This window comes from Protopterus annectens, chromosome 1.part1, assembly GCF_019279795.1.
Source record: "Protopterus annectens isolate FY-2018-M chromosome 1.part1, PAN1.0, whole genome shotgun sequence".
In the NCBI taxonomy this organism is placed as follows: Eukaryota; Metazoa; Chordata; order Ceratodontiformes; family Protopteridae; genus Protopterus; species Protopterus annectens.
Genome location: NC_056726.1, coordinates 1,812,149,776 through 1,812,171,868, shown reverse-complemented (window position 1 = coordinate 1,812,171,868; position 22,093 = coordinate 1,812,149,776).

The window sequence follows — 22,093 nt, the reverse complement described above, 5'->3', positions numbered from 1 at the left end:
GAAAAGGAAGTGTATCCCTGGTTTGGAACTTATGTTTGTAATGGACAGAGGCAGTCTGTAAATGGTTCATCTCTTGAGCCCCTGCCTGCACTTATGAAGGGAACCAGAACTTGTCAAAAATTTGTGATGCATGGCTAGGCTTTAAAAGACTTTAGTGGTCATTAATCTAGTACATACCTATGAACCTATGCACTGAGTATTATGACCATATTTGCATTTGTGGCTGAAATAGGTCCCTCTGTATGAGGCCATTACCCCAGTTACCAAACAGGAAAAAAACAATAAAATAAAATACCAAAAATAAAAATCAAACAAACTCAAACAAGATAAAATGACACCAGAAAGGAAACAGAAAAATCCAACATCAGAAAGACACAAACAAATCCGTAATATTTTGTACAAGTTATTTATTTATTATTAATTTCTTTTATATTCATATGGATTCATTATTACTAATATTGATTTATTTAAATATTGAACATTATATTATCGTCCCCTTTTGGGAATGTCATGTGACTTAATTGACTACTGTTTATAAAGGAATTGAATGTGTAAGGTACTTTGTTCTGAAAAAGCTCATTGTAAATAAAGTGAGTGAAAGCGCTTAACTTCATATTCACAGTCCTGCTGTTGGATTTTACTGTTTCCTTTCTGGTGTCATTTTATCTTAATAAAATAAAATACTTGCATCAGAAATGTCTTCACATCTTAAAACAATCAGCAACACACAAAGTAACTTTGAAGACTAGTAATGGGCAAGAAATATTATTTTTTTTACTATGTAGTTAAGGTTTACCATGCTTCCTACTATTAATGAGGTATACAAATTCACGATTATCTTTGAATCACATGAGATAACAGAAATCAGTCTTACTGCTTAACATGCAATATGGCCTACCTCATGGAGAATCTGGCAGTGGTATAGTGAAAATACCCATAATACTTCCTTGCAGTAGCACAGCCCTTTCCTTTTCTTCTGTTTGGAGTTGAAATTGCTTGATGTCCACTCTTGTATAAATATACTCGACTACACTTTTTTTAATGATACATTGTTGCATAAAACTGTACAAAGTTCTTACCCTGAGAGTACTGTTTTGCTTATGCCAGTGGTTATCATAAGCACTACCACCTACTGCAAACATATGGCTTTTTAGTTTCTACAGTTTTTATTATTTTGAGTCAAAGTACACCTGCAGCCCAAGGGATGTGCTTTATCAGAAAACAATAAAATGAAAAGCCAGTCAAGTGGCTTTAAGCAGAGCCCTTCCACTTCAGCCATTTGGTGAAGCCCCACTATGAGAAGATATTTGACTGCCAATGAGCCACTGAAGTTACTGTGCAGTTTGACAACCAACTACATGGCAAAAAGCTGCCCCTAGTTATACTGTGCTGCTTATTGGTCACTGCACTGTATGCAGGTATGTAAGCTGCTGCCTTCGCAGACTGACATGCTTACACTAAAATGGGAAGCTGGGCTATCATGGGGAGCAGTTTGCAGCAATGCCATTCCCAGTACCGCCAGGACTTGATGACACATTTCACAAATAGGTATCCAGGTTTTAACGTAAGGATTGTTATGACTTTTGCTTTCCACACTGTTTTTAGGAAATATACAGTGCTGCACAGCTTGACCATTCTGGTCAAATGTATTCAAGTTGCATTTAATGCTTTAGAAATGCTACACATTTGTACATCAGTTAGTAAAATGTAGCCGAACAACCAAAGGTCATTATACAATATGTGTCAAACAACATTTATGTGATTAAAATGTATTTATTGATGTAGAGAAATCTTACAAAAGTGTTCTACTGTTTAACATTATAAAATGTAGTGGTGTATTCTGCAACAAATACTAGTGTTGCACTCTATATATAACTCTACAAACTCAACTGATAACGTAGACAGTACAAGACTGACACCTGTAAAACTACTATCCAATTACTGTCACAGAGGAGGCTTTGTGGGTCTCTGAAGGAAGCTACATATGTATGTCACCTGAGCTACTGAGTGTCTCACAGGATCATATAAAAAAATCAGTATGGAATTGTGACAGCCGTGCCCTGGCCCAGCAATCAAGGAGCCTCAATCCTCACCACTAACACCAGAGAGGGTGTCTCATATAAGAAGAAAGGATAACAAATACACACAGTAAAGTACAATTTCCCTTAAGTGCACACAGAGATCACAGTCAGTCTGGGGCTGGTTGCTCCCTTGCTCTCCAGGTCCCCAATAAGACTCCTCACTGGCACAGCTATAGGGTCCATATCTCAGCCTAGCTGGCAAGCTAACCTCCAGTACCCTCATTGTCCAAACAATGCTTCGTGTCCCTTCCCAAGTAGCTGACACACACACACTTTGAGATTAATCTTTATACAACTTTACAGACACTCCTGGGAAAGGCTGACACATATTCTCCAGCTGTGCCCCTTTACCCAGACTATATGGGAATAATCACTGCCACCACCAGCTAATAATTATCAGATACCCAAAGGCCCTTAAAAGAGTGTCCAATTATTACTGTGCAATATTATTATCCAATTGGTAGTATAGTACAGGGCTAAAGCTATAGTTGTGGCTTAGACAGTAAACTCTATAAATATGCAATGTACTCCAGAGATTAACTTATCTCTATATAAACTGGCCACAGTTGAAAAGGGTTTAAAAATATTTAATAATAAATTCTAAAAACACAAGACAATACTACTACACCACAGTGGTATTCAAGAGTTCAGAGATCACACAGAAACATAAAATAATTCAGTAGTACAGTTCTGACATAACAGAAAAACACTTAGTCTAACTTTCTTCTAATTTCCTAGCTATTACTACAAGAAACATACTTCTAAAATAACTCAAGACAACAGGCAGAGTGCTGATGAGTTAGACATCCGAGATCAAAATGCTTAATAATTTTTGGTTCTCACTGTTTAAATTGAAACTGCAGTTCTGATAAAACATTACATCATTTGTTTATACTTTCTTGGTTCCCAGGCCACAGAAACTACATTTACATTCTTTTACACGTAGAGCAATAAAGGACATTCCACATGTAAATTCTGGTCATTAATTTTAGCCTTAAAACAATAGGCAGGATGCTTATTCCAGACTCATCAACTCCAAATTCTACCTTCAAAGGACATACAAAACATAATTTTAATTTTAAAGAACATTTGAAATGCTTGGCTTAGTTTTCCTTACAGCAGATGGCAATGTTGCTACAATCTTGAAGTTCACATTTTACAGTGTTTTCTTTCATTTAAGAATACAAGCCTGTATTTTACATTTATATTTACAAATACCAGAATTATGTATCAAATTCTATTTGACTAGGCTGGCAGCCTTCACCCCTTCTCTACCAGTCTTCACAGGAATGTTGAATGCAAGTGATTTACATAACAAGTTACACAAGGTTCTGACTCACGCTGGTGTTTGGCTACCTTCTTTTGCTTTCAGCCATCTGTAGCAGACATGTTCAGCAGTATTGTCTGATCATTTATTATCCTCCTCCAAATTTGAAACTAGGGAAGGTGGTTGATACCTATAGGCTGAAATTGCTGCAACATGTTGATTGTAAAATATTATGGCTGCCTGAGCTAACAATCTTGTTCCACTAGATCCATATAGGCTGAGCTTAAGGTCAGCCACAAAAATCTAACATTAATTTCTTATTTTCCTCTTCTATCATTACTGCAGGCTCTCCTGCAGTCAGTATTATTACTCTACTTTTCCTGTAGTCAGTATTATTACTCCACTTTTCCTTTGTTCCTAATATTTGCTGAAAGTCCACTGTGAAACCTACTGTCACATTCAGTGCTCATTTCTATTCACAAACATCTTCTGCAACACTATTTACATCCATTTCTTAATAAAAATTTAACACTTTGATTTTTGCCCATACATGTATTTCAATTCCATAACATGTTCATCCAGAACCAGACAGTTTTGTTAATGGAAGTGTCCTGTGGCATAATATATATATCAGTTGGTATATTGGCTTGAGAAAGGTGATTAGTCCAGGACTGTATAAATTCTTCCTTTGGTTCACACAGAGAAAGCTTTTGATTCTGTTAGATTGTCATATCTTTCTCAGTTTTACATGGTTTTCATATTCCCTCCTGTTTAATTTCTGCTGCATAATAACTTTATCAGGATACACCTACTGTTGTCGGGGTGGAATACTACCTCTCTAAGTCACTAACAATCTCTAGAAAGGTTACATAAGGCTGCCTCTAGTGTGCAGTTTGGCAATGGAACCCTTGACAGCAACCCTGATGGTGGCACTTGAGTGTGTACTTAAGTCTTAACAATAACTCTGCTTTGGAGTACCTGACACTATTTGCCAATGATTTGATCCTCCTCTTTTTTGGTATCCTCAGAGCTCCCATCATTCCTGTGTGTTAATTCTACACAAGTGACACCCATTCAATGTCTATAAGGTTATCTCTTCTAAGGCAGTACTTTATGTGGGTAACTTATCTTCCCTCCAAATTGCATACAATTATACTTTTAATTCCCTTCCTTCAAAACAAAACAAAAAAAATAAAAATTCTCATGGCACTTACTTTGGCCAAAACCAGATACTTTACTTAACAATTTATGCAGAAAATATTCACTAATGCCCTACAAAACTGTATTGCTTAGAATCTGCCTTTTGAGCATCATATGCTTTTGTTTAAAATTATATTGTATACAATGTTACTCTGAGATGGGATAGACAGTAGCTTTTCTTTGGTTTCCTAGTTCTGTTTGTGGTCATGGATTGCATGAGATAAGGCCTACAACAATCATGCATAATCATTGAAGAAGGTTGCAGAGTGACACTGAATTGAGAAAGATGGCAACAGTTGACACGATACTCCAACCCCATATAGAAAATGGGGAAAAAGCAGGCTGATGATGAGGATGTAAAGTGCTTTTTCATTGCACAACTTATACCTAAAGTTACTGCATTTAGATCCAGGGATGCAATTATTCCACTGTACTCAGGACTTATTAGCCTGATCATTGAGTATAATGCTCTTTTCAATATGTACATCTCCAAACACTTGTCACAACTGGAATAACCACAACATTTTTTCACCAATAATCAAGCGCCTAAGTTGCAAAAACTATGCAGACTAAGAGTCTTATCCCTCTTCTCAGTATTATACAAGCATATACTTGTTCTGCTCATCTCTGGGTTACTTACATTCAAAATACATATTGAAAAACTACCATGGGATTGAACGGCTGGGCTTCTTAAGATCTTCACCTTGGTCATGCTTCTTCATGGATGCAAGTAATGCTAATCCTGTACTCCCTTCTTTAAACATATCTTCCAGCAGTTATATATCTGCTGGCATTGTTTTCTCATACTCTAAGTGTCTCCATTTTGATTTTCTCCTAATTTACTGCTTTCTGTGCTTATTTTTAGTTGTTTTTTTAATTTAATTGGATTTATTTAAACTGTATTTGCTTTAATACTGCTACAAACTCAAGTGTGCTAGCTTGCACTGCATTTGAATTATTTTTACAGCAGTTTTAGCTGCTTTTCTTTAAAAAAAATTCTAAGCTTTTTTCCTGCCTTTCCTGTAACTAGTCTAGTCCAGATACAAATTTGCTGTATCCAGGACTATTTGTAAGCTTCTGAACCCCCCCAAGCCTTTCTGTGCTGGAGGGAAGCCTTCTAGCTTATCAGTGGGAGTGGTAAGCACTAGGTAGTCTATCTACCACAAGAAGAGTGGTTTTTGGCCCAGAAATTGTAGTTTATTGACCGTATGGGCAGTTTTTCCATCACTTTCAACTTTCTGGTTTGAAAGCCTGTGTTTGTGCTTGTTTCCCCCTTTCCTGTAACTAGTCTAGTCCAGATACAGATTTGCTGTATCCAGGACTGTTTGTAAGCTTCTGAGCCCCCCAAGCCTTTCTGTGTTAGAGGGAAGCCTTCTAGCTTATCAGTGGGAGTGATAAACACTAGGTAGCCTGTCTTCCACAAGAGGACTGGTTTCTGGCCCAGAAATTGTAGTTTATTGGCCGTTTGGGCAGTTTTTTTCCATCCCTTTAAACTTTCTGGTTTAAAAGCCTGTGTTTGCACTTGTTTCCCACCTTTCCTGTAACTATTCTAGTCCAGATACAGATTTGCTGTATCCAGGACTGTTTATAAGCTTCTGAGCCCCCCAAGCCTTTCTGTGTTGGAGGGATGCCTTCTAGCTTATCAGTGGGAGTGATAAACACTAGGTAGCCTATCTTCCACAAGAGGACTGGCTTCTGGACCAGAAATTGTAGTTTATTGGCCGTTTGGGCAGTTTTTCCATCCCTTTAAACTTTCTGGTTTAAAAGCCTGTGTTTGCACTTGTTTCCCACCTTTTCTGTAACTATTCTAGTCCAGATACAGATTTGCTGTATCCAGGACTGTTTGTAAGCTTCTGAGCCCCCCAAGCCTTTCTGTGTTGGAGGGAAGCCTTCTAGCTTATCAGTTGGAGTAGTAAGCACTAGGTAGCCTATCTACCACAAGATGAGTGGTTTCCTGGCCCAGAAATTGTAGTTTATTGGCTGTTTGGGAAGTTTTTCATCCTTTTCAACTTTCTGGTTTAAAAGGCCGCATGTGTACAGGTTTACGCTTGTTTAAGCTGCGCCTCACCACACTGAGCTGAGGTAAACTATTACTGGTACAAGAACGTCTGCTCTTCAGTTTTTCCCTTGCATCTTGCTAGTTCTTTCTCTCTTGCACTTCAAATAGCTTAATCGCTTTTCACTTCAACAGGTTTTTCTAGAAATTATTGTAGCACACCTAAGTGCCATCTGCACTAGTTGTTCTTCATGGAAATAGCTCCAGTACTTAGTAGTTATGATCCAGACCAGACGTTTATCCCTCACGGGTAAGATCAGACCATAAACTAATCTCACTGGATATTCACATCCCGACCCCACCCCCTGCCCAGAAAACCACAGTGAAAAACTTCTATAAAGCAAATTTCACACTCTTCAAAACTGAGGTGGAATCCTTCAAAGCCCCTGGGCCTGTGGAAAATATGGCCCAGACTGCAGAATCCTTTATAAATGCATTCACTGAACACCTTTAGGAATGCGTGGATCATGCGATCCCAAATAAAACCAAGACCCAATCCTCCTAAGGCAGACGTCCTGTCTGGTGGACCCCAGCCATAAACAAACTATACAATAGAAGGAGGAAGCTACTAAATGATAGAGCAAAATCCCAAAAAGGGAAGGCATCACTGATCATTATTAGCAAAAAACTACGGGCACTCATAAAATTGTCTAAGACCAGCTTTGAGAGAAAAATTGCACAGGACACTAAGGATAATCACAAGGCTTTCTTTAGTTATGTTAGGAACCTGGGTGGTAATTCCCAGATATGCTCAGAATTAGTCCAAAATGACAAAAAATACACTGAACCCACAGACATTGCCAACATCCTAGCTGACAGGTTCAGCGCAAACTTCTCCCCCCCTCCCCACCAAAAGGGCAAATATCTATCCCAGCAGAGTGCTGCCCCCCTGACATCTCAGATGCTCAGGTAAGAGCTGCCCTCTCCAAAGCAAAAAACACAGCATCAATGGGACCAGACGGTGTCCCGGGCTGCGTCTTACATGAACTCCAAGAAGAGCTAAACCCAAACATAAAACTACTGTTCAATCTCAGCCTTACTACAGGATATGTGCCCAAAGAGTGGCATACAGCAACAGTGGTCCCTCTCCATAAAGGTGGTGCCTGAATGGATCCTAGAAACTATCGCCCCATAAGCCTGACTAGCTTGGTCTGCAAAGCTATGGAAAGGATCATCATGGACCTCATAAATAAAGATATTGGGGACCTACAGACACTGGATCCTACCCAGTTCGGCTTTGTTAAGGGCAGATCCTGCCTCTTAAACCTGGTTGATTTCTTTGAAACAGTCACCAAGACGATTGATGAGGGGAAGGTGGTCCACACAGCCTACCTGGACCTCGCAAAAGCCTTCGATACAATACCCCACTCAGGCATTATAGATAAGCTCACCAGCTTAAATATAAACCCCTATGTCACTAGATGGATTGCAAACTGGCTCAAGGACAGAACCCACATGGTTAGAATTGCTGGAGCCATGTCAGACTCCAAACCAGTTACAAGTGGTGTCCCACAAGGCTCAGTCCTGGGACCTCTCTTGTTCGGTATATATTTCTCGGAGGTACAGACCAACACGGAAGGACTGTGGCTGACCAAGTTCGCAGATGACTGCAAACTGGGCGCCATAATCGACTCTCCAGCCGACACAAGCATCCTCCAAAAGGGCCTCATAGAAACAGACAACTGGTGCCAGAGCCATGGCCTCAAGCTAAATGCCAAAAAGTGTATAGTCATCCCCTTTGGCAAAAACAAAGTGCCCACAAATTACCACATAGGTGGTAATCCATTAAGTATAGAAGAAGTAATTAGGGACCTGGGGACCCAAGTTGATAGCAATCTCTCATTTGACAACCACATGGCCAAAGTGGTTAGAAAAACATTTTATATAGCTCACCTAATTATGAAGGGATTCACATCTAGATCAGAGGAGGTCATCGTGCCTCTTTACTCATCCCTCATCAGGCCCATAATTGAGTACAATGCCCCTTTTGGGATGTACCTTACCAGACACCTGCAGCAACTGGAAAGACCCCAAAAGTACCTCACCAAGAGGATCAAAGGACTCAAACAGATGCCATATGCTGCCCGGTTAAAGAAACTCCAGCTCTACTCAGTGGCATACCGCCTGTTCAGAGGCAATCTGTGCCTGACATATAAAGCCATGTCCAACCTGGAATTAATGGACATGCTGCACCTCAGAAAATCCAAATCCCATCGGGCTACGCGCTCAAGAGACTTGAACCTCAGTACTGAAATAAATAGGACATGTTGGAGGGACAGATTCATAACCCAGAGGCTCCCTTCACTCTGGAATAAAATCCCAGTCCAGGTTAGGCAGATTCTTTCATTGACTCTCTTCAAGAGGAATCTTGATGAGTGGATGGGAGATCGTAGGTTTACCCCGGGTATCACTTCTGTGTCACTGTTAGACAGAGGCACAGTATACTAACCTTGAAAAAGGGCATAGCAAAATAAATTTAAAATGGGTGGCGAAAGCCAAACACATTCTGGCTAGGCTTATTAATGCCCTAGGACAGATAGCCTAGTATGAACCTATGAACCTATGACCAGCTCTCCTGGCATGATTAAAGGGCAGTTCCCTGTGCTTTCTCCTAATAACCTGGTGCACTTGGGCATTCTGAGGCAGTGTAGCAACTACCTCATGTACACAGACAACCATCTCCTCTTACCTCCCAACATGCAAACTTGTGAGGTGCACTTATATCACCAAATTGGAAGCTACGCACTCTCCAGCCAAGACCGGACTAGCTGGTCAAGAGGAGAAGGTCAACACCTGCTCCACACCACATGGAACACATAGCCCTTCAGAACACCCACCATCACATCTATCACATAAAAGCACAAACCACACACCCACCTTTGCGGAGGCTCTCAATAGAAATTTACCCAAACAGCAGAGACCTCCAAAACAGAAACGCACTCAACCACCACAACACAGCACAAACCACAGGACACATAGTTCACCTCCACAGTGTGACCTTCAACCTAAGCCCCTAAGGCTAAACACCTTGCCCAATACACTAATCATAGGTCACTCAATAGTGAGACACACAGATGTCCCACTCACTAGGTTGAATAAGAAGAAGGTAACAGCTGTATATCAGGTGCCAGAATCCAACACATAAAACACACACACTTAGGTCACTCCACAAGTACAAGTATGACTCTGTCATTGTCCATGGTGTCAATGACCTGAGATGTACCTCCCTGGACTACATGAAAAGAGACATGGTGGAGTTCTCGGATTATGTGGCCCAGGCAGATAAGACCCTAGCCCTGAGCAGTATCCTACCATCACCCAGAATGATACCGCAGTACAAACAAAAAAATCATTGACTTCAACAATTGGCTAAGTTTCTGGTGTCATTCTAAGGGAATTCAGTATCTGTCTGCTTGGGATGACATGACTGACAGACCTCGATGCTTTGCCAGAGATGGCCTGCATCTGTCACCCCTGGGTTTCTGGCTACTGGTTAAGCCTCTTGCCACCTCTATAGTGCCTTTTTTTAGGTGGTGTTCCAAAGACCAAATTACCACCATAACAGCTATAAATAAATGCAATCTGAGGGTCATGCTGCTCAAAGCTAGAAGTCTAAATCTCAAGATGCAGTCACTTGAAGCACTCCTCAAAATGGAGAACATCGACATTTGTGCTGTAACGGAGACCTGGTTTAAAGTAGCAGAAAGCACCCCTGCACTACCAGGCTATAACTCATTATACACTTTTCGGCCCCGAAACATGGACCATAGCTCCAAAGGCAGTGGTGTCTCCATATTCATAAAGGATATGCACACCTCCAGACTAGTAGCCCAGCATAACCTATCTGAGATACTTCAGGTACAACTAATACTGGGTAAGATGGTGATCCAAGTCATAACCTGCTATAGGTCACCAACCATGTCTCTAGACTCTAACTCCATGTTCCTAAGCACCCTGGAATCTTTCAAGGTCCAACCCAACACTCTCATACTAGGAGACTTCAACTACCCCTCCATCAACTGGGAGAACTACTCAAGCAACAATACACTGGCCCAACGCTTGCTGGAATTCATCAGTTCCAGTGCCCTGAACCAGCTCATTCTGACCCCCACTAGAGGAAGCAGCATCCTTGATCTGGTTATTACTAACATTGGTGACTGTTGCTCTACACCAGTAGTCAATCCCTCGCTGGTCAGATCTGGCCATAAACTAATCACCATGGAAATCCACATCTTACCCATACCCCCCCCCCCCCCACAAAGGTAATCACCTTGAAAAACTTCTCCAAAGCTGACTTTGGGCTCCTAAAAACAGAGGTGGTTAAATTGACGGCACCTATGTCAATGGAAAATAGCTGCATGACTGCCTAATCATACACCAATGGACTGTATGAACATGTACATAAGTACATTGAACTAGCCATACCCAATAGAACCAAGACGCTCTCCTCCAAAAACAAATGAAGCCAATCTGGTGGTCCTCTGCCATTAATAAACTCTGCAACAGAAGGAAGAAAGTGTTGCAGAAAAAGGTGAAGTCCCAGTAATGGAAAACTCCCTTATTAGCCTCAACAAAAAGTTGAGATCCCTCAACAAATCCTCTAAAGCCAGATATGAAGGACACTAAAAACAATCACAAAGCATTTTATGCCTATATCAAGAACCTCCACGGCAATACCCAGATTTGCTCTGAGATTCTGCACAATGGTACCTCCTATACTGAGCCAATAGATATTGCCAACATACTGGCTGACATATTCGGTGCCAACTTTACATCTCTCCCCCCAAAGGACCAGTCACAACACTGGAAGAATGCTAGGCACCCAACATTACCGCAGCACAGGTTAAAGCTGCATTATCCAAGGCTAAGAATACAGCTTCCATGGGACCCGATAAAATCCTTGGCTGCGTTCTACATGAACTACAAAGTTATCTGGCATCACATATGTGTGTCCTGTTCAGTCACAGCTTCACCTCAGGCTTTGTCCCTACCAAATGGCGGACTGCTGCAGTCATCCCTTTCCATAAAGGGGGAGAAACTACAGACCCTGGGAATTATCATTCCCATTAGCCTGACAAGTCTGATATGTAAAGCTATGGAGCGCATCATCATGGACCTGATTAAAAAAGATATGGGAAATCTCCAAACTCTAGAACCCATGCAATTTGGCTTTGTGAAAGGGAGATCATGCCTGGTCAACCTGGTTGACTTCTTGGAGTCAGTCACCAGGGCTGTGGATGATGGTAGGGCAGTGCATACAGCCCACCTCGATCTGGCCAAGACCTTTGATACCATTTCTCACTCTGAAATTATTGATAAACACACCAAACTAAGCATCAACCCCTATATCACTAGGTGGGTTGCAAATAGGCTCATAGATAGAACACACAGTGTGGACTCCAAGTCAGACTGCTGACCAGTCACAAGTGGAGTCCCACAGGAATTGGTCCTGGGTCCTCTCCTGTTCAGCATCTACTTCTCAGGAGTTCAGGTCAACACAAAGGGACTCTGGCTGACCAAGTTCACAGACGACTGCAAGCTGTGAGCCATTATTAACTCCCCAAGTGAGGCAGACATCCTATAGAAAGGCCTCACTGAGACCAATGACTGGTGGCAAAATCACGGCCTTAAGCTTAATGCCAAAAAAATTGTCATCATCCCCTTTGGTAAAAACTCAATTCCCACTAATTACCACATCAATGGGAGCCCACTGAACATTTTAGGTGTTATAAGAGATCTGGACGCAGGTTGACAGCAATCTCTCCATCGACTACCACATTGCCACTGTGGTCAGAAAGTCCTTCTATGTGGCACATCTCATTACCAATGGTTCTGCATCCAGGAAGAAAGAGGTCATCATCTCTCTCTACTCTTCCCTCATTAAACCGATCATTGAGTATAATGGCCCATTTGGCATGTAACTCACTAGACACCTGCAACAGCTGGAGAGGCCACAGAAGTACCCGATGAAGAGGATCCTAGGCATTAAATACATGTCCTACATGGACAGACTCAAAAGACTCCAGCTATTCTCTGTCTCATATCGCCTACTTAGAGGTGATCTTTGCTTGACTTACAAAGCCATGTCTGACCCAGTTCTGCTAGAAATGCTACATCTAAAGAAATCCCAATCCCTCTGCACCACACGCTCTAGAGACCCCAACCTCATTACCACAATCAACAGAACATGCTGGAGGGACAGGTTCCTCAACCAGACACTGCCCATGCTCTGGAATAGACTTCCCATAAATGTCAAGCAGAACATCTCACTGTCCCTCTTCAAGAGCAGTCTTGATGAGTGAATTGGTAATAGAAAGTTCACCCCGGCAATTACGCTACCTGATAGAGGCACTGGGAACTAACATTGGATGGCACGATGCCACAGCACTTCTACGGGCTAGGCTTTTAAAGGCTAGAGGGCCATTAGCGTAGTGCACATCTATGAACCTGTGATGTAGACCATACAGAAATTACCTAATTATACTCTTTTGTTCTGTTTGTCTTTAGATGGTGTAAGTCAATCAGTATATCTCAAAACCAAAACAATATTTTTTCAGGCATATAAACCCCTACATGGGAGTCTAGATCAAGATAGTTCTTTTCCTTTTTGCTTTATCTGTTTTCTTTTATTTCTGGTTCTCCACCTTTAGATAACTCCTTTTCCCTACAATCTTGGAGTGCTAAAGAAGCTTCATTTTCTTTTATCTGTACACAGGTGAAGGTCTTCAATCTTTTGGATAATTTTTGTTACAATTCAGTACTGTGCACTTCAATTTTTCTACATGCAGCTAGCCTCTTTTATGGAATTTAAGTCTGTGGCCCAGCTGAAAAGATCTCTTCATTTCCAGTAACTTCTTAAGCAGATTTATAACATAAATGCAGATAGAGGTGATTTCCAGAACGGTCTATCTGGTATTTATTCCTATTTGTGCAAAGTTCTGTGACCCTAGTCCATCTGTTTCAGCTGTGTATAAAGCTGTGAGAGGTCTAGATTCAACAGTCAAGCAACTCTCATATACTTTATCAATTCCTTTATCTATTACATCCACTTCTAAGTGAGTACTTATGCAAGAAAATGTATATAATCCCAGGGAAACTTTCTATAATGATCGCTGGTTTCATTTGTGTCTTTTGCAGGTGTAGAGATGAGCAGAGAGTTTGGACTTCATATCATAATTTTGGGTTTGTCTGATTCTTTTAGAATTTTTGAGAGATCTATATGATGAGGCATAGATAATAAGTAGAGATGAAGGCTTAAGGATCCGGGCTTGTCTACAAAACATTAGTGATTGGCACTCAGTTGGGCAATCACTAATGCGTAACTGGATGGCTTTTCACCAGAAAAACTAATTGCTAGTGTACCGCGGACTTCCCCTTTGCCTGCATTGATGCAACCTCAAAGTTGTTATATACAATTAACAGGAGTGGATGAGGTACAGTTCCCACACTAGGCTGTTTATGTGTGTTTTTTTCTCACCCAAATGCTGATCGCATTTCTGAGGTTTTGGTCATTTGCAATCAGACTTGTGCTTCTCGGACTTGCCAAAGAGTCAAAGGAGTATTGGTCTTCTGATATTATTCTGTTTGGCGTTCTTCCAAATGTGCCCATTGTCTAGCCTTCTACAAGTTATTTTGATGATAGTGAAAAACCCAATAGCAAAACAATGGTAAAGCCCTGAACTCCCTAACACCAGTGATGTTAAGCAGTTGTAGATCAAATACGGCATGCAGAACTGCAAAATGTACAAAGGTAAAAGGTATTAACTAATGCTAATCCAAAATGGCTTCCTGATGTAAATGGAAAGCAAAATATTTGCTTGTTATTCACAGATCTGTTTGCATAATTTTCAGTGACTTCATGTTTTGTCATGTCATATATTAACTTTTAAATGCATGTATATATTTCAATGGATATTTCAGGATGTTGGTGCATTTGCTCTATTTTTAAAAATTTATAAATAAAAAATTGCAAAATACATAAGTAAATAAATGCATGCATACATACATTATTTCTTTTAAGTGCTGTGAGATCTTTTACATCCACTTGAGTTACCACAAACACAGGCAGATTGGACCATGGTTTAATGTTTCACCAAAGGATGGAACACTCACAACTGCAGGAAGCCATTATGCTGCACTGCAGTGTCAGCAATGGAAATATTAATCCAATCACTTGGGATGGGAACTGAACCCACAGTCTTCTCACATTCCAGTATCAAAGGTGAATCTGCTACCTTTAGGTTTATAGGTTTGGAGAACAAGCTCAAAGCCTACTATCCACCAAAGAGTTTGATTCCCTGGGTCCTATGTTGGTACCGGAGGGTACCCATATAGTCATGCCATTAAATTTTGAAAGCATGAATTAATCAGCTGAGTTTAATTGAGAGTGCTGAGTTTAATTCAGAGTTTATTCCATAAGCCTGAATTTTTTTTAGGTATAAAGTTGTCAAATTTCATGATAAGTTGATAATAATACTGATCAGTGGTATAGTTAATATTTGTTTTACTGAAGCTGAGTGTCCTCTTATGCTTAGTTCACCAGAGGTGATGTTCTTAGTACCAAATTGTCTGACAAGTTTAAATGTCATCCTTTTAGCACAGCTAAATGTAGTATATCTTATTTTTTCTATTTCCTTCCTCATCTCAGGTAAAGATAAGTAAAATATTTTTATGTACAGAAAGAGGTTTCATTAACTGCTGCTAAACATGTTAAGCATGTTACTTATAGTATTTAGTCACTTGTTTTAATTACAAATAGCACTGAAAATATTTTAAACTTGTAAGGTTAAGGTTTGAATGATGCTAAATGGCTATGCTGATATTCAGCTTTTTGGGTATCATGACAGACAAGTTAGTACTTGAACAAGACTGTAACAATACGTAGTGTAGTTCTTATCTGTAAGAGGAAGATATAACTCATCCTAGCATTTTCAGATAGAATGTGCACAGAAAAGATATGCCAACCAGCTACAAGTCAGTCACAGCAAAGGTTCAATATACAAGTATAGCTACAGGGGTGTACAGTTAGCTATTGGGTGTGATGACAAAGTATATTTCGCATCTACCACAGCCATATACATTTGCAAGACTGGCCAAGGGGTTGGCATCTTGAATGTATCCATATGGTAATGTGAAAGTTTTCTGAAGATATGCAGAAACACAGTTTTGCCCATGGGGTGGCACCTACTGGGCATAGTGCATATGGTAATGCTCCCCTTTAATTCAGACCAGAATAAACACAAGTCTGATCATGAGGTTTGCCTAATAGATATGGTGTACATGATACAGTGCACATATCCTAAACATGATTCACAAAGAAAAGACTGCCCAATGATGGTACTTATTGGCTGTGATTCAGAGGGTACATTATGCTTTTTCTGCAAATGTCTGTACAGACACAGGTAATAGAGGTCAGGGCATGGGGACTGCATGGTAAACTTTACCTTTGCCAAATGGCACCAACCCATATTGGCAGCATATGTGAATTTCTCATCAAATTCCTCTCTATGATTAAATACCAAATACCAACAGTGCTAGCATTTTCCTTCATTATATTTTATAGGTCAGGGCACTGTGAGGATGTGAGAAACTCAACCATTGCACCATTCAGTGTACTGGGCTAGTTCGTTAACAGGACAGTCACTACTACAGCCAACCACAAACCTGAATTTCACTTAGCTTTATGTATTTAACATAATTTCAATAGCTGCATTCTGCTCACGGAGTTGCAAGAAGTCAAAAACTAACAGATCTGTTGCTTTATGAATAAAGGTGTTCTTTCAAATTGCCTAGCGTAAAGATCGTAAGCAGACATTATATTTTCCTGGTGCTCAGAATATTTTTAACTCTTGTATCCTCCCCTTCTCTCTTCCAACCATTTGCCATACTACAAAATAAACATGGTTTTGAAACACAAGTCCTGTTCTTCTGGCCCCCTGCTGCCTCCCATCTCACACAAAGACGCACACATCCACAAACAAACATACACAGCAATTTAGACAACTTCCTAGAAAAACAACCAACTCTGTTTTGAAGTAACACAAGAGAAGTCTTTCAAGTATGTAGAACTCAAATCGTAAAATAAACAGCAGTAGACCAGATTTACTCCATTGCCAGCAAACATAAAGTGGTCAGAAAAATATCACTGCATTAACTGATGACCACATTGCTTCTATTTATGAGCAGAAACTCTTTTTACCTTTCCCACTAAAATTTATGAGCAAATGTTACTTTAAGCAACATTTGAAAACACTTGGCAATGTTCACTGGACTATATCTGGTCTGGTTTGACAGTCTACAGTCTGCATATGATTCTGAAAGTTGTTTTTCTGAACCAACAATTTGATATGAACATGTTTGGATTTAAATGATAATCCCAAAGGTACTATGGATTATACTGTGATAAAGGTAAACACTACCACAAACATTAACTGCACTACAGAACACTTTATGTTCCTGGTATTAGTGTATTTGTAGTGTTTGCCATAGAAAATTCTGATGTATAGCTTCAGCTGACTTAAAATGCAGTATTTTAAATTATAACTGTCTGCATTCCTTGCAATCTATTAAATGCCTTCATATCTATATCTATATCTGTATTTGATATATATATATATATATATATATATATATATATATATATATATATATATATATATGTACATATATATATATATATATATATATATATATATATATATATATATATATATATGGTTCCCTATCAGAAGCCTGAAACACTATAAGCCTGAAAATCAAAATCCTGAAAACTATAGACTGAAAATTCAAAATCCTGAAAGCCCAAAATCCTGAAACTCAAAATCCTGAAAACACAAATAATGCTAATATGTCACTATAAAGACACTAATATCTACCAACTGACCCTGACCCTAACCCTAACCCTAAGGTCCGTCACTATCGCACACTCACCTGACCCGCGCCCTAACCCTAACTCACTTAAACCGCCCCTAACCCCAATATTTGTCACTATTGCATACATGCCTAACCTGCGCCCTAACCCTAACTCACTTAAACCGCCCCTAACCCTAACATAAAACCAACCGCACACTTACCTGAACCCAACACATGACCCAACACCACAGGGCTAACAATAGCAAAGCCACAATAACGTCAGTATGTCCATTTTGTGTTTTCAGGATTTTGAGTTTCAGGATTTTGGGCTTTCAGGATTTTGAATTTTCAGTCTATAATTTTCAGGATTTTGATTTTCAGGCTTATAGTGTTTCAGGCTTCTGATAGGGAACCATATATATATATATATATATATATATATATATATATATATATATATATATTCAGCCTTAAGGGTAGTAAACATTTTACTTAAGGGAAAACTAGTAGTACAGGAATGATAACAGTATATGACATACTGAAATAGACTATTGAATCCCAGAAACTACCGTCCCATCAGTCTGATGAGCCTTATCTGCAAGGCCATGGAGAGTATTATCATGGAACTTATAAACAAAGACATTGGCAACCTTCAAACACTGGACCCCACCCAGTTTGGGTTCGTGAAGGGCCGATCTTGTCTCCTGAACCTGATTGACTTCTTCGAATAAGTCTCCAGAGCCATGGACAAGGGTAAGGTGGTCCACACAGCCTATCTAGACCTTGCCAAGGCCATTGACACCATCCCCCACTCTGGAATCATAGATAAACTTACTAAGCTGAACATTAATCCCTACGTCACCCAATGGGTTGCTAACTGGCTTACTGATAGAACCCACACTGTAAAAGTAGCTGACTCCAAATCCAACTCCAGACAAGTGACAAGTGGAGTACCTCAGGGTTCAGTCCTGGGACCGCTCTTGTTTGGCATCTACTTCTCTGAAGTACAGGCCAACACTAAGGGACTCTGGCTAACAAAGTTCACAGATGACTGCAAACTGGGAGCCATTATTAAATCCCCAAATGATGTGGATACTTTACAAAAGGGCCTTACAGAAACAGATGCTTGGTGCCAGAGCCATGGGCTCAAGCTCAATGCCAATAAATGTATAGTTATCCCCTTTGGGAAAAAACATGTACCGGTGAATTACCATATAGGTGGCAGTACAGTAAACACCGAAAGTGTGATAAGAGACTTAGGGACACAGGTGGACAGTGGTCTCACCTTCGATAACCACATCGCCACAACAGTCAGGAAATCCTTCTATGTGGCACACCTCATCTCTAAGGGCTTTTCATCCAGAAAAAAGGAGGTCATTGTCCCACTGTACTCATCCTTCATTAGACCCATTATAGAATTACAACGCCCCATTTGGTATGTACCTCTCAAGACATCTGCAACAACTGGAAAGGCCGCAGAAATACCTCACTAAAAGAATCACAGGCCTAAAGCAGATGCCCTACGCAGACCACCTTAAAAAATTCCAGCTATACTCTGTCACATATCGTCTACTCAGAGGCGATCTCTGCTTAACATACAAGGCCATGTCAAACACAGAGCTGTTGAGCATGCTAAACTTAAAGAAATCCCAATTCCTCAGAGCCACATGTTACAGGGATCTAAACCTTGTCATCACAATAAACAAAACATGCTGGAGGGATAGGTTCCTGACCCAGAGACTCCCCAGACTCTGGAATAGATTGCCCATACATGTCAAGCAGAGTGCCTCTTTGGCCCTCTTCAAAAGGAACCTTGATGATTGGATGGGAGAAAGGAAATTCACCCTGGGGATCACGTCAGTCGCCCTGCTAGACAGGGGTCCAGGGACATAAATAGTGTGGAAAGAAATAGCCAGGGAATTGTTATGGCTAGGCTTGTATAGGCCCTAGGGCTGATAGCCTAGCACCAACCTATGAACCTATTGTCATAAATACTAATCCATGTTAAAGATCGCCTTGCATTCTTATTGAAAACTATGTATTAAACAAGCAATACTATCTTAAATTCTGTTTTCTTCTTTTTAATAAGAATGCAAGACAATCTTTAACATGGATCTTACGTTAGTATTTATAGCAACAGTTTAGTTGAGCGTGTGATATGCTGTTATCGCTCCTGTAAAGCTAGTTTACTTTTTTTTTGGTATATATATATATATATATATATATATATATATATATATATATATATATATATATTTATATATATATATATATATATATGTTTACTATGATAATGTTGAAGTGGACTCGGTGGAATCCTCTTTAGAAGAAGTCCGGAGGCTGAATGGTGACGATGTCGAACGCGACATTGTCAAAGTACAAATCCCACCTCTATCTCGACCCATGTTAAAGCCCGTTCCGAGGTCGGTCGAGACATTGCCACTTTTGCAGACGTGGGTCGATTATCCCATCATTTGACCAAGTCTGCTTCATCTTTATCATATATATATATATATATATAGGGTCATAGATTCATAGGTTCATAGATTAGTACTAGGCTAACTGCCCTTGTGAGACATTTTAAACCTAGCCAATTATCCCCTGTGAGATTCAAACCATGTACCTTGTGTTTGTAAGGCAAACACCTTAATCATTTTATATATATATATATATATATATATATATATATATAGATATCTATACACACACACATATCTATATATATATATATATATATATATATATATATATATATATATACACACATATATATATATATATATATATATATATATATATATATATATATATATATATAATTTTCGGCTTTACAGTCTCAAGATACAGTCAAGTGAAAGGAGCAGGAAACCATATCAAGAGTGGTCGACCACGTTTAGTCAAGTTGCATAGTGCACCCGACCATTCAGCAAGCAACATATCGAGACTTCACGCTTCAGTGAGGAACAGGGAATTAGCCTAGTTTCTCACTGTAGTGCGATCTCGGAGTTGGTATATTTAATGAGTGGGTGGTGTGGAGGATGCAGGGGGCCTATGCCCCCCTCCAAAATAGTAGAATTAACATACTGTTGAATGTAGAGTTCAACGGTATGTTACTGTGCATAGCAGGAGGTTAGTGATGTCACCTCCTGCTATGTTGAATACATTGAACCATGGAGTTCGATGTATTAATTTCCGTTGGGTTGAAAAGTACAGAACATCGAATCTGTACTTACATAAAGTATATAACATCGAAGATGTACTTTTGCATAAGCCGTTTCCCTACCCCATCTTCCCCTACCCTAAAACTAAAATTAAAAACTTTACAAAATATTCTTTTGCAGGGGGGCAAGTCCCCTACACCTCCCACACCCCCCTAATTAAATATACTAACTCCGAGATCACACTACAGTGAGGAAAAAGGATGTACTCCTTATCCCCACTGTACTGCACATCAGAAAACTGGCTTACACGAAAGTACATCTTCAATGTTATGTACTTCTCGTAAGTACAGGTTCGATGTTCTGTACTTTCGCGTAAGTGAGTTTCTATGTCTTATGTTCAATATTTAGTCATTTCGATCGTAAGACATAGACCCATATATATATATATATATATATATATATATATATATATATATATATATATACATACATATATATATATATATATATATATATATATATATATATGTATGTATATATTACATAGTTTGACTCCCACATTAGGATTCATGTCCATTAGACAAGTCGGTAGTTGAATTTATGTGGCATAGGGTTTAGAAGGGTTAAACTTTGACTGAGAAGAAAACTAGCTTGGTCAGTAGAGTATGAGACTTTTAAATTTCAGGTTTCTGGGTTCAAGTCCTGTGTTTTTGTCTGGTAGAAGGTGAAGAGGATTAAGACTGAGCTTTTAATGCACTGCTTCCTATGGCACAGAGTTTGATTCACTCAGATTTCACCCGCTTACTCTGTGACCTTGAGCAAGTCATTTAACCAGACAGTGATTTGGGGCAATTGGGAATTTGGACTAGGTTCATTAATGGTCTCCTGGACTGCATGACAAGTAAAGACCTATGAATCTTTCAGTGCACTTCATCTTCCGAACCCCGAGATAACTACACCAAAATGGCTCAGCACTAGTTTCGGTATAAGATTCCCACAGAGTAGGATGCCACAAGCTGCTTTGCAGTTTCTTCTTTTCTTTTAGTCATTCCATTAAGTAACTTGATAATTACTTCAAAACAGGGAAAACATGGACAACTGTTTGGCACTGTGGAATCTCCAACATTCACTTGCAAATTTTCTGTGCTTTTCGAAGTGAAGTATCTTCATACTGAGGTTCTGTAACTTTAGGCTGCTTTATATGAAGGTCACTCAGTGCAAGCCTTTCCCCTTCAACTCTTTATTATAACTAGATGCAGTTCCTTCCCACAGATTACTTTTCCATTTTCAATTTCATCCTTTATTTTGATAGCAGATTCATTTAATAGTTATACGTTTATACTGAAGTACAATAAATAATTACAAACATATATTAAGTATGCAAAATAAATATGGTTCATAGGTTCATAGGTGTGTACTAGGCTAATGGTCCTGGAGCCCTTGGCTTCATGCTACCTGTTGTTATTTCCCAGGACCT